Source organism: Rhea pennata, chromosome 4, assembly GCF_028389875.1.
Source record: "Rhea pennata isolate bPtePen1 chromosome 4, bPtePen1.pri, whole genome shotgun sequence".
Lineage (NCBI taxonomy): Eukaryota > Metazoa > Chordata > Aves > Rheiformes > Rheidae > Rhea > Rhea pennata.
The window spans coordinates 27,038,220-27,054,433 of record NC_084666.1 but is presented as its reverse complement, the minus strand read 5'-3'; positions in this window follow the sequence as shown (position 1 = coordinate 27,054,433).

Sequence of the window (16,214 nt, the reverse complement as noted above, 5' to 3'; positions counted from 1 at the left end):
AGCTGGAAGGGACCTCTAGACCTTAACAATTCTGTCATTCTGTAATATACAGAACTTCAACTAGTCTAAATTGAAAGTGCTTGCTTATATCTCTCTACATCTAAGTCTCTCCAACTGTGAAATTAGGAATCAGCTTTCTACCTACCCTGTATAAACAGCGCAGAGTTAGAAGAATTCAAATCCACTATACCCGTAGTTCTGGTTTACACCATTCATTATGTTTTATTAATATCATTATTTGCACAATATTTAAGCACAGGTAAAGTGCATAGCATCCAAATTTTATTTGTGCAGAGTATTACAGCAGGGACCACCCACCTTCAATCTCTTTTACTCAGAGCCATCTTTAAAAAATAGCTAGCTACATATAGCTTTAAATAGTAATTCAGATGAAAATTATAGGCAAAAGATTTCATCACATAAAATAACTGCATGAACAACTCTCCCTGGTTTGCTCTAGTTGGTGTTTTAAATGGAAGACATGAACTTAACCCGCATACCTTCATCATGCAGGGAATAATTCCTCAGGGCAACTCTTCTAGCCCCATATCAATGCCTCACTTACCTTTTCTTGCCCTTAGTCTCCAACCTCCACATTACTGAATATTTTCTTCTAATTGCATCTCTCTAAGGCTCACTCTAAGAAATACACCAGGCAGGATCTCACCTCCTCTCTACTCACCTCTTCACTTCCTTCTCTACTCTCCTATGCTCATCAGATTAAAACCATTAACAGGATACACACTGCAGCTTTACTCCCACCAAGCTTAAATCCATCTAGCTCCCCCCTCCTCCCAACTGGAGATTCAGAAACCAGCAGATACTATTCCCATTCTTATTATAAAAACCTTCAGCAGAGCTATTGCAAGCACCTGTGGAAGGGCATGGTTGAAACTTGACCCTGGTCCTCTTAAAGGTCCAGTTCTTCCAGAGCATCAGCTCAATTGCTTAGGCAGTCCTGGTGGTATGCTGTGTGTCTAGCACATGTCTGTTTATAAAGAACAGCCTTAAAGCTGAGTTGAAAAAGACATTATGTAAAGAATATATACTCTCTACTATTGTTCTACCCCAGTGTGTAGAGTCTTGTCTCAAGGAGCTCATGAAAAGTGAATGTGCTTGAAAAACATTCTGGTAGATCCCTTTCTTTTTTTTCAAACATTCTGATAGTCAGTACCTAATGCAAAGCTGCAGCTATAAGTGGCTTGCAGTCAGTGAGGTGTTTTAACAGGCTGAAATTAAGCAACGTCACACAAAAGGTGTGAAGCAGGATGAGAAATGCAGGAGGACCTCAGAACCAGTATCTCTTAAATGCTGCAGTAAACCATGTGTTAGACAGAGCTGAGACAAAATCCTTACCGAAAATAAGTTTAATCTAAAAATGCATCATTGTGGCATGGTAGCAGGGTGTCATTACATTCGGTACAGAGCTAGAGACCTGATTTGAATGCCTTACTGGACCCACGCTGAGTCATGCCACTGACCTCTGAACATTGATGTGTTCCTTATCAGCCTCTGAGTTCATGGAAGCAGAATTGGCCGATCTTATGATAGCTGTCTCACTGTGTTCACTGTTTGTGTAGTTACCAGTGAGCTTTCTCCACATTAGCCCCATTTGCTACCTTTCTTAGGAAACCTTTGGCCTGGATTTTAAATTAAATTTTGACATATAATTTACTAGTAGCTATTTTGCACTCCGGACCCTGGGAAGAGCTTGGGTTCTCCTGCAGACATCAGTACTAATGATGAACTCAGATGGCCCCGATAATTCATTTAGATGATCCACAGTCATGTGAGATTTGTCTGAATCATTTGAAACACATATCATTCTTTTTGTTCTCTACAGTTTTCTCAATTTATGCATTTCTTGGAATGAGACTCTAATCTCATTCTCTGAAAGAGATATGAAAAAGGACACCTGTGCCAGTTCTCTCTGTGGCAATGGAAAAGCCCTGGACTCACGTTTAACAAGTTGAATGGCAAGTATCATCAGAGACAGGGGAAAAGGAAGAAAAACTAAGGAATCTATGAGCAAACATGTTTGCAACCCTAAGACAACCCTAGAAACTGTCATTTCTGCTTCTTGGATTTACCTTTCTGTGCCCTACTGTGCAGTCCTGACTAATCTGAAACTGCAAATATCCTGAATCTGGAGTCCCCAGACTCCTCTTTCAGCATAATACTCAATAAGAATTGTCACCAGTGCAGCTATTAGTGAGAGTAAGTAACATGCTGCCTGTGGATTTTTCCAGTTGCTCTCTGGTAACTGTCAAAGCTATTAATGTGCTCAGTGCCACTGATGCTTCCCCTAAAGAATTTCTTTCAAGGAACAAGCCATTCATACTGCCAGAATAATGCACCTTATTTTTCCTCTTATAATCTGAGTCAGAATTTATCCCAAAATATCTGCTGCTGGGAAAAAAAAAAAAAAAAAAGAGAGAGAGAGAGACTCAAACATGCAGTGGAAATAGGAGATAACTTCCTCTCTACTCATACGTGCTTTTTAGTACAGATCTGGGAATATATGCTAAGTATGCTGATGTGCATTGCTACCTTTAACAGGTACGAGTGATATGGTAGTTATAAATTCATTATAGGTATTTTCATGGATTGCCCACTCTTTCCTCTATGAGAGATGTCTCAAGGCTTATGTGTATTTTTATATCAAAATAGAAAACTTCAAGGTGTTTTTAAATGCAAATTTTTGAAACAAAAATTTTCTGGAAACCTGCTTATTCATAAGAGCATTTTGCATTTGAAAATCAAAATTTTCCCTTGAAAATAAGTCTGGCTGAAAAGTGCTTTATTAACTATAGTTGTATCTATTTCATCCCAGAATTAGGACTCACCATGGAAAATAAAAGCAGAGGAAAATTGAACTTTATCGATTATGATTCCTTATATTCTACCTATTGGGGAATAGGAAATCTGTGCAAGTACTGATGGAGGAAATTTTCTGGGAATATTGTTGCCTAAAATGTGAGCCAGCCCACTGCTATTGATATATTGAAGCCTAAACCTCATTGATCAAGTACAAGAGCAGAAGTGTCTTTCCAGATTGGAAAGGTTTGATCAGAATACTCATAATACTCTACAGAATACTGTTTCATCAGAATACTCACATAGGCACCAAGAAGCTATTGCAATGAAGACAAATTTCCTCTTGACAAAAAACTGCTTTTGACATGACATCAAACATGAGCAAAACCAGCTGGCAAAAGGCTTATTCTGACCATGCTATTGTATGCCTGTTAGGGCTTTTGCCAATGTACCCATGTCTGCTTCGAGGAGTGGGCTTCTTTCCTAACTGATGTTGAGAGAGAAGGCCAGAGTTTTAGTATGGAATAGACTAGAAAAAAATAAAGGAAATATTTTTGCTCATTTCATTGCAGAACAAAATGTTCACATTAAATGTGAATTCACAGGGTAAAAGAGACTGCTGACTTCGGAACATAGTTAAATGTAAATAAACCCATGAATAACCAAAGACAAAACAAGATAAAACATAAACTAAAGCAGAGAGCAGCAATCTGTATGTGAGGCTGAAAGCATTTCAAGGGAGTGCTGAAAGCTTTCTCTTAATTAATTAAATTAGCTGCAGTCACATGTCTGTGCAAATTATTTCTAGAGCACCTTCAGAAATATCTCTCTGCAAAAAACTAGCTACAGCTGAAGTGCGGGAATCAACAGATAGTAGCTTGGTTGGTATATACATTTATATGCTTAGTCCTTTTATCAGTGTCTGGAGAAATAGTAAAGAAAGGGTGCAGAAAGAAGACCCCACTTTATTTCCTTATCTCTAGGCTAAGATGAGGCTTATCTAGTCTTCCTGCACTCAGAAAACTCAATGACTGTTTTTTTTTGTGGCACATGGATCCCAGAAAGAACCACAAAAAGAAGCTACAACATGGCTCGATGAATAATGGGAGGCAGGTGCTGGGCTCTCTGCAGAGCTGGGTTCTAATCTCAGCTCTTCCATTAACCTGCTTTATGGTCCGGCAAGTAATTTCTCCGCCTCCTCCTCCTCCTCTTCCTCTTCTTTCTTCTTTCTTCTTTCTTCTTTCTTCTTTCTTCTTTCTTCTTTCTTCTTTCTTCTTTCTTCTTTCTTCTTTCTTCTTTCTTCTTTCTTCTTTCTTCTTCTTTTCCTATTTCCCCTTTGACTGTCTTGTTGATTTAGATTGTATGCATTTGTTGCAAGGACAGGCTTTTACTATCATCCCTAGGTTTCTTTACCAAAAAGACTAAATTCCAGACAGTGTACCTGGCACTACTTGAATATTAGCTGTAGAGAGGACATCCCATTGTACCATTAGATGAGAGTACCTAAAATGTATGCCCCTAAATTGTTTCTAGCACAAAACCCACAAGATATACTCATTTAGCTTTTCAAACAAAAGTAACAATTCTCAAATATTCATACGTACTAATAAGTCTACCTTTGTGTATTGCCCATGCTGTATTAGGCCTATCATTTTATTGAAACATGTGGTCAAAAACTGTTCATTCTTTGGCAGATTTTGCTATTTTTTCACTATCTAGTCTATTCAGCTAACATTTGCTGGCAGTATTCCAGAGATATTATCGAAATTATTTCATGATGTGTATCTCTTTCAGGAAAGAAAATATAATTTATTTAATGAAAGATTTATCACCAAATTTATTCCTTTTACTACTATTTTCTCAATTTATTTAACTACTATTAAGTTCAAGTAGGGGATTATTTTTGATATAGTAATATTTTTCAGTGTTCTGGCTGCATTTTGTACAGACCTTTACACTGAAACAGGGACCTAGTAAAAGCAGAAAAATTCTGGTCTGACACAAGTTATGATGGAGTTTTGGTCAGAACTATGGTCTTTGGTCCTGTGTCATTGCCAAGTAAGTTCACCTAGATCCTTCCAGCTGACCAAAGCTCAGACTTCATGTGAATTTCTGCCAGAAACTGTATTTTTGTCAAAATAATCAAGCATTAAAACAATTGAAGAATGTTCAGGAATAGAAGTCATAAGCTTGATTCTCAGTCAGCAGTGCTTCATTTTAGAAAACACTGGCTTCCATTTCAGAGGACCATTTGAAGACTACATGCTGGGGTAAGGCTGCCTACCGCAGGAACTCTCTGTCAGAGACTTTTTCCTAATTCTTGATTCTTAGGACAAGGAAGACTGTCCTGGTTGGAACTTTACCTTTGTCTTTGTAGTAGACAGGAAGCCCAGCTTAGGTGCCCTATCATCAGGTGGCAATTTGGGGAAATACCAGCCAATACCTATACTCAGATACAGATGCTTTACAAAGATGACTTGTTTAGAAACACCCATGCTGAGGTCATATATGACACATTTGTTCATGAGTGGACTGGTTTGTAATACATTACTATGTGCATGTGTTGACTAGTGCTACTGTTTCATAGAATCATAGAATCAGTAAGGTTGGAAGGGGCCTCTGGAGATAGCTAGTCCAACCTCCCTGCTCAGCAGGGTCACCTCATGCTCCAGCATGTTAGACAGGGTTGCATCCAGGCAGCCAGGGTCTTAGCTGCCAGGGTCCTGTGCACATTCCCCCCACTTCTGGGAGTTTCGCTGGCTGGGCTCAGGACCAGCTTGGGTAATACAGGTTTCTGGCCTTGAGAGGCCTCAGCAAGGACCTGCCTCCTCTTCACATTGGAGTTACTTGAAGAGCAACCTGAGCACATTACAACTTTACCTGAGCCACATTACAGCTACATCTGTATCCAGTCCTGAATATTCCTGATTCTGACCCTAATCCTGATCCTCTGATTCAATTTTATGACTTGACTTTGAACCTGTCTCCCCACTACAGACTTGGGAGGTTATCACTGGGCTTTTCCCTGAAACTGGTTGTATCTCTGTGCCTGCCATGCTTGCCTTGCAGCAATGCTCATCGCAGCAAGGCTGCTGCCTCTGCTGGCCTCGGTCTCTTGACTCCTTGCTCACATTCCCTTTTAGAGCAGCCTGTTCTTGCTGCTTCCTGATATTTGCAAATCAAGAGGACCTGAGTCCGTTTCCTGTAAAAACAAATCATATTCCTTTTCTGTGTGACCATAGGACCCGCAGAGGTGAAGGGCTCCTCAAAGTATTCCCTGCCTTGCGTTGTCATGTCCTGGGCATCACCTTCTCTCTTGCTTATTAAAGGCTGCTTGTATATTAAAAAAAAAAAAAAAAAAAAAAAGGAAAGGAAAGGAAAAAAGGAAAAAGAAAAGGAAAAGGAAAAAGAAAAAGAAAAAGAAGTCCCCGCTCTGACCCCCTATTTCCTATCTTTTCTCAGCCACTTATCAACAACATGAGTACTCACATCAAAACAAAGTATTGGTATTAGGATTCTGGACTCAGCCAGAAACAGATCTGTGAAGTATGATTCCAAATATGTTCATTTTTAAAATAATTGCAACAAATAAAGTTCACACACTCACAGCATAGTATTAATACCTGAGGTAGTTAATGAAATCATAATCATTATTCAAGGTTTGGGAAAATGTAATTGCTATGACAAAATGTTCTTTAAAAAGTGTGAATTTTTGTTAAATATATGAAAAAGATCAGACCTAGGGATTCCGTTCTACAAGAAAATTAAGAGAATACTTAAATTAACATTTTAATATATTTTCTGAGAGAACATACTAAATTGTTGTTGTTATTAAAAGGTTTAGAAATAGATAAGTGCCCATAATAGCGTGCACATAGCATTGAATCTACATTTTAGAGGACATTTAATGCATTTAAAAGGCATCAAATGGTTACAGAATAAAGCAGCTGTTCTGTGTGCGTTTGAATATGTGTTTCTAGAATGTCAAACAAAAAAGCTGAGCTAAAAAGCCTTTGTTTCTAATAACACAGTGTCCCTAAAAGAAATCCTCAACTGCGAGGCAAAATCTAGTTCTAATTCATGTATACAGAATGCATGGGATGGATACAAAGCCTTGAATGAAAAGAATAGAAGTTCTGACACTGTACTCTTTTACATGTGGTATAAATACTTACATCTGCAGAAAGAAGATGTGAGCACTGCTATTTTATTTTATTGCTGATCACTCAACTTTCTAATCAGTTCTTGCACATTCAAACCAATAGTGAATCACTGCCATAGAGAATAGGCAGCGAAGTAAATGAAAGATCAAAAATGCAGTTGAGAAGAATTCATAGATTGACAAGCTGAAACCTTTGCCTGCCTGAATGACAACGATTTCGTCACTTCGAGTGGAGACAAGATTCCCTCCACAGTTTTTAAGACCAGAACCGTTATTAAGATCTTCTGATGCAAAGCAAAAGAAGTGATAGCCTGTAGTTCCTGAGCTACAATTCAACTGGAATAGAACATTTAAAATGAATCTTATTTTAAGTTATTCAGATGATTGATTTATTGCCCTTTGAAGCAAGTACTAGACAAAACCAATTTATTTCTTTTCTAGTTTTGTCAAAAAACAATCAGCCATTGTTCAAAGTCAATGGATAAAGTTTTAAGAGTAGTGAAAAGAAGCCGGAGCTAAAGTCTACTAATTTGCACATGATTTCAGGCATGAAAATCACCTGGGAACTTTTGAAATTACAATTTAATAGCCATTTAGGACATAATACAGAACCTTTTTTCCATTCTGCTATCTAGAGACAGTTGATGTTGTCATGTGCATCATTTAATATATAGAATAAATTCAAATAAGATGAATTGTTGTATTAATTTAGGTGTTGAGCTTCTTTGTGTGTCCTTTGACACTCATAAAGCAAACCTATTATGTATATAAAATAAGTAGTTAAAACATTTTGGAACTCTGAGAGTGTTTTCTGATATCTTATGTGACTCATTAGATCATGGTGACCGTGTCAAGCTGTATCAAAGAATGTCAAATTGTTTGAATCATGTCTGATTCATGCAGTCTTTGATAGTGTGAATGAAGTAATCTAACATGACATGGTACCTAATGTAGTATCAGAAAGGTTGTTATTTTCATCTACACTTTAGTTCCTTAAAATCCTTCTCCTTGTATGAATCCAGGCAAGATTTCTTCTTTTAATTTAATGTTCTATTGAAGTTCTCATTGGTGTTATGAAGCAAATATAACTCAATGAAAGTCTTAAGATCTCTGGATTTACAGTAACACAACAGGAATATTTGATGCTGGACAGAGAAAATTCCTACTCAGTAAGACAATACTACAAAATATTGGAGCCATATTGGTGGAGATGTCATCATGTAATTTTCCACTATATGTCTGTAATACTTCTGCCAGATTTCAGCACAACAACACAGGCTAAATATTTATTTTGGATTTATTTATTTGAAATATTCATTGGCTTTTACAATTTTTAAAATATGCCCTGGTGATTTGCTTTAGTAATTGCTTTATGTGAGGAATTAAAGCAATAGCTTTAATAGCTACCTATACAAATGTTTTTATAAAACATTTTAAAGTCGTACATCCGATCAGGTCTGTATTCTAATCATATCCTTCAAATCAAAAAATTCTGTCTGTAATTTTCCTTATAGAAATATAAACCAAACTTTGCTTTCTCAGCACACTGTATCTCTCTTTTTTTAAAAAAATAGTAATACTGACAATGCTCAGTATAATACAGGAAAATAAAACAGATAATCAAATCTTTTTTTTTAATCATTACAGAGCACCTGTCTGTTACACACCCCTCCCTGATCATTTTTGGTTTTGTAAGCAATTCCCTTGTTAGTATTCTATAAAATAATAAAAAATGAGTACTCTTTCAGAAATGTAAACTCAGCTGTGTCTGTCAAACTGATATGTGCCATTTTTAGTTAGAAAACCAAATCGTGTTGTTGTTCCATCACTGTATATCAATATTGATGTTTTACACAAACAAGTATGTTGCATTGCACACTGGAAACATCCTTGGAATTAATACTCCTAATTCAAATACTTGAGTTATAGAGTAAAAGCTTTTGGAAAAAGATTCCAGCTGCCTTACATCTGAGATAATCAATATAGTTTATGCCACAGATTGATCTTTGCTTTAGAAAAATCTCTTTTCATGCTAATAGCAAAAGACAGAGGTTTCTTATTTCCTTATTCTTAATCATAAATACTTCTATTTCAAACATTAGTACTTAGTATTGTTGTTTGAGCTGGGTGCCAGTTTACACACGTTCGATCTCTTTCAGTTATTTCATTCAGATTAAAATTTTGGATTATCTAGAGAAAAGCCTCCATCTAGGGAACAGCTAACCTTCAAACTGTTAGAATGCCATGTTAGAACACCTTCATCAGTTTGAGCTTTGGAGAGGAGTCATCAGGATCCAACAGCCTTTCTAGAGGAAAAATGAGAGAAATCTAAGCTATACACCCCTTTGAAGTTATTTCAAGTACAGATATTTTACATAGTTCATCAGACTTGTTAACTCTTGTAGACCAGATTCTGACAACCCTTCCTACCTGAAAAGCAACTTACCCCCCTGAAGAGCTCTCGTGGGGATTTCACATCTCACATAAGCTGGTGAGCTGTTGGTTTACAAAAGCTTGGGGCTGTTGGAGGGTGAGGTCTTGCTCTCTCTATCTTTCTCTCCCATTCTCCATGAAACAATTCAAAAGGCCAGTTGCATTTTCATCACAAAAAATAAACAAATATTTGGACCTTGAAACATTTTGCAAAATGAGATTCTTCCTTTCTAACCAGTCCTGCTCAACAGCTTCTTATCTGAGAACCACTGTGCTAGACATTTCTTAGGACTACTTTCAGTGTTTCTGAACAGGCTTGATAAATAACTGAAATCATGTATGCCTGTCCGTAAAGATTTCCAATTCTTCCTGAAGTGAGAAACAAACAAAAAATGAATGTTATAGCTTCATCTTTTTATTTGCTATTCTGTTTTTAACAGCTGACTATTCCTTCTTTTTATGCATACTGACACATACAATCTATAAGGAAAGGAATCGACTGGTTGCTTGTGAGGCACTAGCAGTATGTATTTTAAGAGAATTTCTTCCCTGCTACAAGGAACAGGAGTTTAATGAGTGACATGGAGAACATGGGAGGCTTTATTTATTTCTTGCTACACTTATCCAGGCAACAGAGGGATAGCCAGCAATGGAGTACACGTTATCATTAACATCACATTTGCCATATTTTCTTCCTTCTTAGTCAGTCACACTAAAAAGCCAGCTACTAAATTATGAAAATAAGCAGACCAAGATGATTTATATCCTACAAATTTAAAACTGTTTGTTGAGGAGCTTTCTGGATCATTAATGTTGAATTTTAAGAAGACATGTTAGCATATAGGAAGAATGCTAAAATTATTCCAGTATTTAGAAGGGATAAACACTATGACCTGTTTGTTCACAAGCTGCCAGCTTCACTTTACAGTAGGCAAAATATTGATAGAATTGATAAAGAACTTGCAAAACTTTTATTTGTCTATGATTATAAAGCAGTTTACCTCACTGCCTGTGTTGCTCCAGGGCTCCAAGAATGAATTCAGCAGTGACAATGAGTGGGAGTGCTAAAGACCTAAAGCAAACGAGAGGCCTTACGTGTGGATGTAAGGCACTTGAATAGACCCTTTGGAGTTCAGAAACGTATTGAGTTCTCCATGTAGTCATATGCAATGCATGTCAGAAATACACAGCGGAATTAATATAGTTAATAGGAATCGTTTGTGGACCACCATCAGATCAAATTTCAGCAATGTTATAAAGAGGAATAGAAAAAATCTCATAACCTTAAAGGCCAGGATTGCTCAGTGCAGTTGTAGCGGTATCCTGCAGCAAATTGCTGAGACCTTTTATAAAATAATTATCAGTATTTTCAAATTGTAATTGCTTACTAATATTAATAATTCTTACTGTAAATCTGTAAAGAATAAAAAATTTTGGCTTGCCCATTGTCCTTCCTACACATTATGTTATGTCTTCACATACAGAAATTCATAATCCAGGTTTAAATTGAGGTTTGCTATTATGTGTTTGAAACCTTGACAGCATCCCATCTTCTACAGTGATAGAAGTGTTAAGTGCTATTGCTGGTCTGGTTTTGATGTGGTAGTTTTTGAAAGCAGTAGGTCATTAATATTAAAACTAGGTTTATATTAATGATAGCATTTACAATATGCTATTAAAATTTAAATGAAGAGGGCACTGTACAAATACCAGTTGTGCATATGAATATAAAATGGAGTATCTCATATGAGAAATAAGTTTTTCTGTCTATGTCCAGTTTTGATTACATATATTTAGTTCACAGTCTTTGAAGGAGAAATATGACCAACAAACTGAGCTCAGGTAGCTTAATCCCCCTGCCAAATTCTTTCTTTAAATATTCTTTTCTAGAGGCAAAATCTTGGAAATACCTTAGTTTTACAATTTATTTCCTCGGAAACATAGTATAATTGCACTACATAGTTGTAAAGACTAGCTTTATAAACATTCTGGAAAAGCCCTTTCAGCTGGACAACATAAGAAACATACAGATTGAAAATAGGACCTGTATGCATTTTTCCAAATCTAGCTTCTTGATCACGTTCTTCAGGGTTAGGTGGCATTTATCCAGAGTATGTATTCCCAAAGATTTCTCAATAGAGCTTTTCTTAAGCAGGCTGCTACAGACTGGTACATGAATACTGTCCAAAAATGCACAGTTTCTCCCTGTGCAAGCACAAAGTCAGGAACCGTTACTGTTCCTGCAGTGCCCACTGCTACAACTAAGAGCGTACCCAGACCCTGGGGCTGATGACCCCTGCCTCCAAAGAGCCTACGGCCTCCCTGCAGCCTGGCGTACGTCTTCACTACGGAAGAGCAGCCTCTGTACGGCACCAGTTTCCTTCTCCCACCATTGCTTTCCCTGTTAAATAAGATGCATTTGTTTTGAAAATATGTCCCCACCCAACTTTCTATATTTTTGTGAACCTTTTGTGTCTGCGGAGCTGCTAGCTCCAGGGACAGAAGGGCTGTGTGGAGGAACACCAGTATTTTAAACTTCCCACCTTGCAAACTGATTTTCACCGCCATCAGCTTTCCCTTCTCCTGGATCTCGGGGAGCCCAGGCAGACCGCTCCCTGCAGAGCCTCCTAACCAGAGTGTTCCGGGGGGCAGTGATTTTAAAAACTGAAGCGGGATTAATGAACTACTCATATTATAGAAGTTCTCAAATTGCCACAGAAGCAAAATTAAAAGCTTTACATAAACGTATACACAGGAACTGAAAAGCACTTTGTTTTTTCACAAACTATAGTGTGAATAATTGCATGGGTAATACACTGAAGTAAGAAACTTTAGTTTTCTTAATAGCAAACGTGGGCAGTAGTACTGTACAAACAGTGCTGGACAAACCTCAAATGTGGTCCAGAAATGGCAGCACTTTCATTTTTTTGGATAAGAGATATGTGAATCCATATTTAAAGGTAAGTATCATTTTTCAAAACTAGATTGTTCTCCCTGGGAACAGATTAGTGTAGGGATTAAATCTTTTTCTATATTTGCCAAATGTGAGCAGCTTCATGCATAGATTCATCAAAATGGCCTTTTCTACCGAGTATGCATAGCTGCATACAAATTGTGTTGCACATATAGATGAGTGCAATTTCTTTTGCAGTATGCACTTCCTCCTCAAAAACACTTTCGCCTCTCTCATCCTTGGATGCTTACTTAATCTGCAGTTTGGAAGTGAAGGCTTTCACAAATGAATTTGTGAATGTCATTGAGACTTCACATGTAGTTGCATTTCTTCTTCCCCTCTTTTTTTTTTTTTTTTCTTATTTTTCATTTCTTCTGGTTTAGCTCTTGATTCAGTTATTGTCTGGTTAAATTCAATGAGTCTTTATAGTGTGGAATATATATGTGTGTGTGTGTGCACACCTATATATAAGCTAACCTATGAAATAGTAATTGCAGGCTGTGAGACCAAAATTGCTTATGCTTTTTCTGTATGAGAATTCTTCTAGTGAGAGTTGTGCATATATGAAAATTCAGATAAGTGACTTGAATTATAAGAAATCTTATTACAGTTTCCTATTTTTTAAAGAATATTGTTCTCCTTGATTCTATGTCCTTTCTCATAAAGAGCAAAAATATGAAAATCAAAGTAATTAAAATCTGAAGACTTCTCAGATAAGAAAAAGCTGAAAGTATTATTTAATGAAGAAAGTTGTGTGGTATGATTACATTCGTTTAATATCATGTCCTAAGTTCCTGAGGTTAGAATGGATGCTAGTTCTTTCATTAATAATGTATATTCTGCCAGAGATTTGTGTATGCTGGTCTCAGATAAAGCTCAGTATGTCTTTGTGTAGGAAAGAAAAATTTTGCACACCAAAGCGTGAAGGCAGAATGGCTTGGAGTGGGAAGCGAGAGCTCAGGCAGCTCTAAAGTCACAGAAGTTCTGCGCCCTTTGGAACTTGATATAGGATGTAGAGACATGTGTTTTTAACTATTCCTCCATTCTTCAGTACTCCAAGACTTCAATATGATACTTCTTAGATCCAGCCTTCCACTTTTATGAAATACAGGAGCAGCATTTCCAACCTGACCTTTCCATTGGCAGCACCATCGAGAGCAGAGCTGCTGTGGCGGCGAGGGCCTGAAGGCCGAAGCAGTGCATTTCCTAACACAGGAAAAGCAGACTTTATGTCAGCACTGACACTTTGCCACCCTACATAAAATTGGCCTGTACATAAAATTCACCCTAGTTTGTACATTTTCCAGCCCACTGCCACTCTAATCTACAACTGGAGTCTCTGGATACTACTATAAATAGTATAAACAGCAATAATTAAAATATATAAAAACAGTATATATTTACAAATATAGTAATATATATATAATATGCTAATTATATAAATTTTAATAATTGAAATTGTTGACTATAGCTCATTTTCAGTGTCATATAAATGCTATTACAGCTGCATCCAGGAGAGTTTTTCCTTTTTGCAGCACCGGGTGGATAGTGGAGATTCCACAGGATCTAGTTGCTCCTGTCTAAATGTCTCCTTAAAGGTGGTTAACCGAAAGGAGATTCCTTTCATTAACTATCCCTCACCCAAAATGTGGTTAATTAGTATTATCTACCTCCAGGTGCATATTATACACATCTGCATTAAACAACTGTTTCTGTGCTGATGAGCTGATCTCCTTTAATGGATAAAATTGCAACTGTTCATGATTTTGATGAGCTTATTGTATTTCCACTAGATGCGAAATGTTTGTGCACACCATGATTCAGTTTCTGACTATGTCAGACCACAAATAAAGCCTGCACAATGGAGGCTCTTAAGATATGTTGACAGTTTGATTTGAGAATTTTCAAATCCAGAGGCAAGGCTTTGTCCAGCCTTCTCTAAGTGTGAAATTTTTGACATTTCACTTTTTTTTTTTTTTTTTTTTTAGCAATAATGACAAGCACAACTAGCAGAAGTGTGAAACTGTCAAACTGCTGACTTAATGGTAACAGAAAATGACATTTTTTTACAGTATATTGCATTTCAGGGTACCAAATGCTTTAAAAAGTAAACATAGAGGTCACCCCTCAGAGTCATGGACTCTAACTATCCCTGGAAAAGAAAGCTAAGGCCCTTTATTACATACAGCACAACCTGAGACTGCCATTTCAAGAAGAAAATGAAAAATGTCAGTGTTCACAGATAAAGAAAAGCTTACAGTTTAGACCTCACAAATAGACGATATTGAAATTGTGTCAGACTGAATCCTACTGAAAAGGAAGAACAAATGGAAATATGACTGAATCAAGTTATGTTCATAGATCTTGCTTTGGCTGAGAAGTAAATTGAAATTTCCATTAAGTTTCATTCTTTTTTTTTTTTTTTTCCTAGCCAGGTATTTGTTCCTCTATGTAAGAAATTGTAATAGCTTTAACATGCAGCTATTTCAGGTTTTGGTTTGCAACTACAAACAAACAAACGAATAATAAGTAATCAAAGTAGACTTTGTGAAACTATCTTACAACCTCAAAAAGCCAGAATAGGCAAACTAACCCTAAATATAATCCCCAGGATGGCAATGTCAGGAGTCTAATAATGCCATGACTCAGACATTGATTTGGTAATGTTTTGCAGCCAATAATGGAAGGAATAAAACCTCATCTTATAACAAAAGTGTCTTTCAGCTCTCCAACTCAAATGCCAGGACAAGCTTCTCTGAGTCACAGGGGTTCTTTTGGGCTCTGATAGATAGAATATTTTTTTCTGTCCCAACTTGGTGCATCCCCACTTTCACAGAATCTGTTCATGCCGGTACGAATTCACTCTTATGAATTCATATGCCTGCAACAGGCCAGAAAATCGTGGAATAGTTAGCATCAAAGTGGAGACAAAAGAGATGTTAGGTAGGAGAAGACATCCCCAGCAGTGACTGGTACCAGCCTACTATTATCCCTTCACTCCTGTCAGCTGTGCTGAGACATTCTAGGCTTGAGCTGTAGCATGCCCCAAGTTCTTATGAGGATTTCTAAATCTTCCTACAAGTGCCTTTAAATTTCTACTTTGACATTAACTACAATCATAATGAATAATGGAAAATAACTGTTATAAATTCTATGGAATTCACAGAAGATATATTTACATTTGATATGCAGTCCAGCAGTGAACTGTGAGATTAAATAGTTACATCTTGCAAGCTGAGAGTTATATTTGCTGTATCTTTAATAAACAACATGGCTTTGAGTGTATTTAAATTAATATCATTTGTTAAATCTTTCTATACAGAAAATCAATTTTACTGGGGTAGAGACAAAAAGTTAATCAAGCTTAGTCAGAAGAAAATTGGCCTCTTCAATGTTGTTTGCAGAAAAATAACCTCATACATTTTTAGCAAAAAGAAAAATCAGCAGCTGAGATTGTGAAGTAAAGCCTCAAAGAGCTGAATAAAAGTCAGGAAGACTTGACAGGTTGTTTACAGTTCTTAGTGAAGTTTCTCAAATTACACAGGGAGTTACAAGTACAACTTCTGTTAACACTAATGGAATGACAATGAAAATGCAGCCCTTCATTTTTCTGCACTCAAAGGAGTGAAAATATCCCTCCTATATTATCTTGGATTATGTCATATGCCCAAGGCAAATCAGTTGTTTTCTCTGATTGCTACCAAAGTCCTGATGTAAAAACATAGACATAAAACAGTGCTCTGCAGGGCAGAACTCACCCTGAAAAAGCTGTCATTTGCCCTGATCTGTGTCACAACAGTTTTAACTGAATGGCTATTACGGAGGAGAAGTATCAAGACTTCTAAGCAA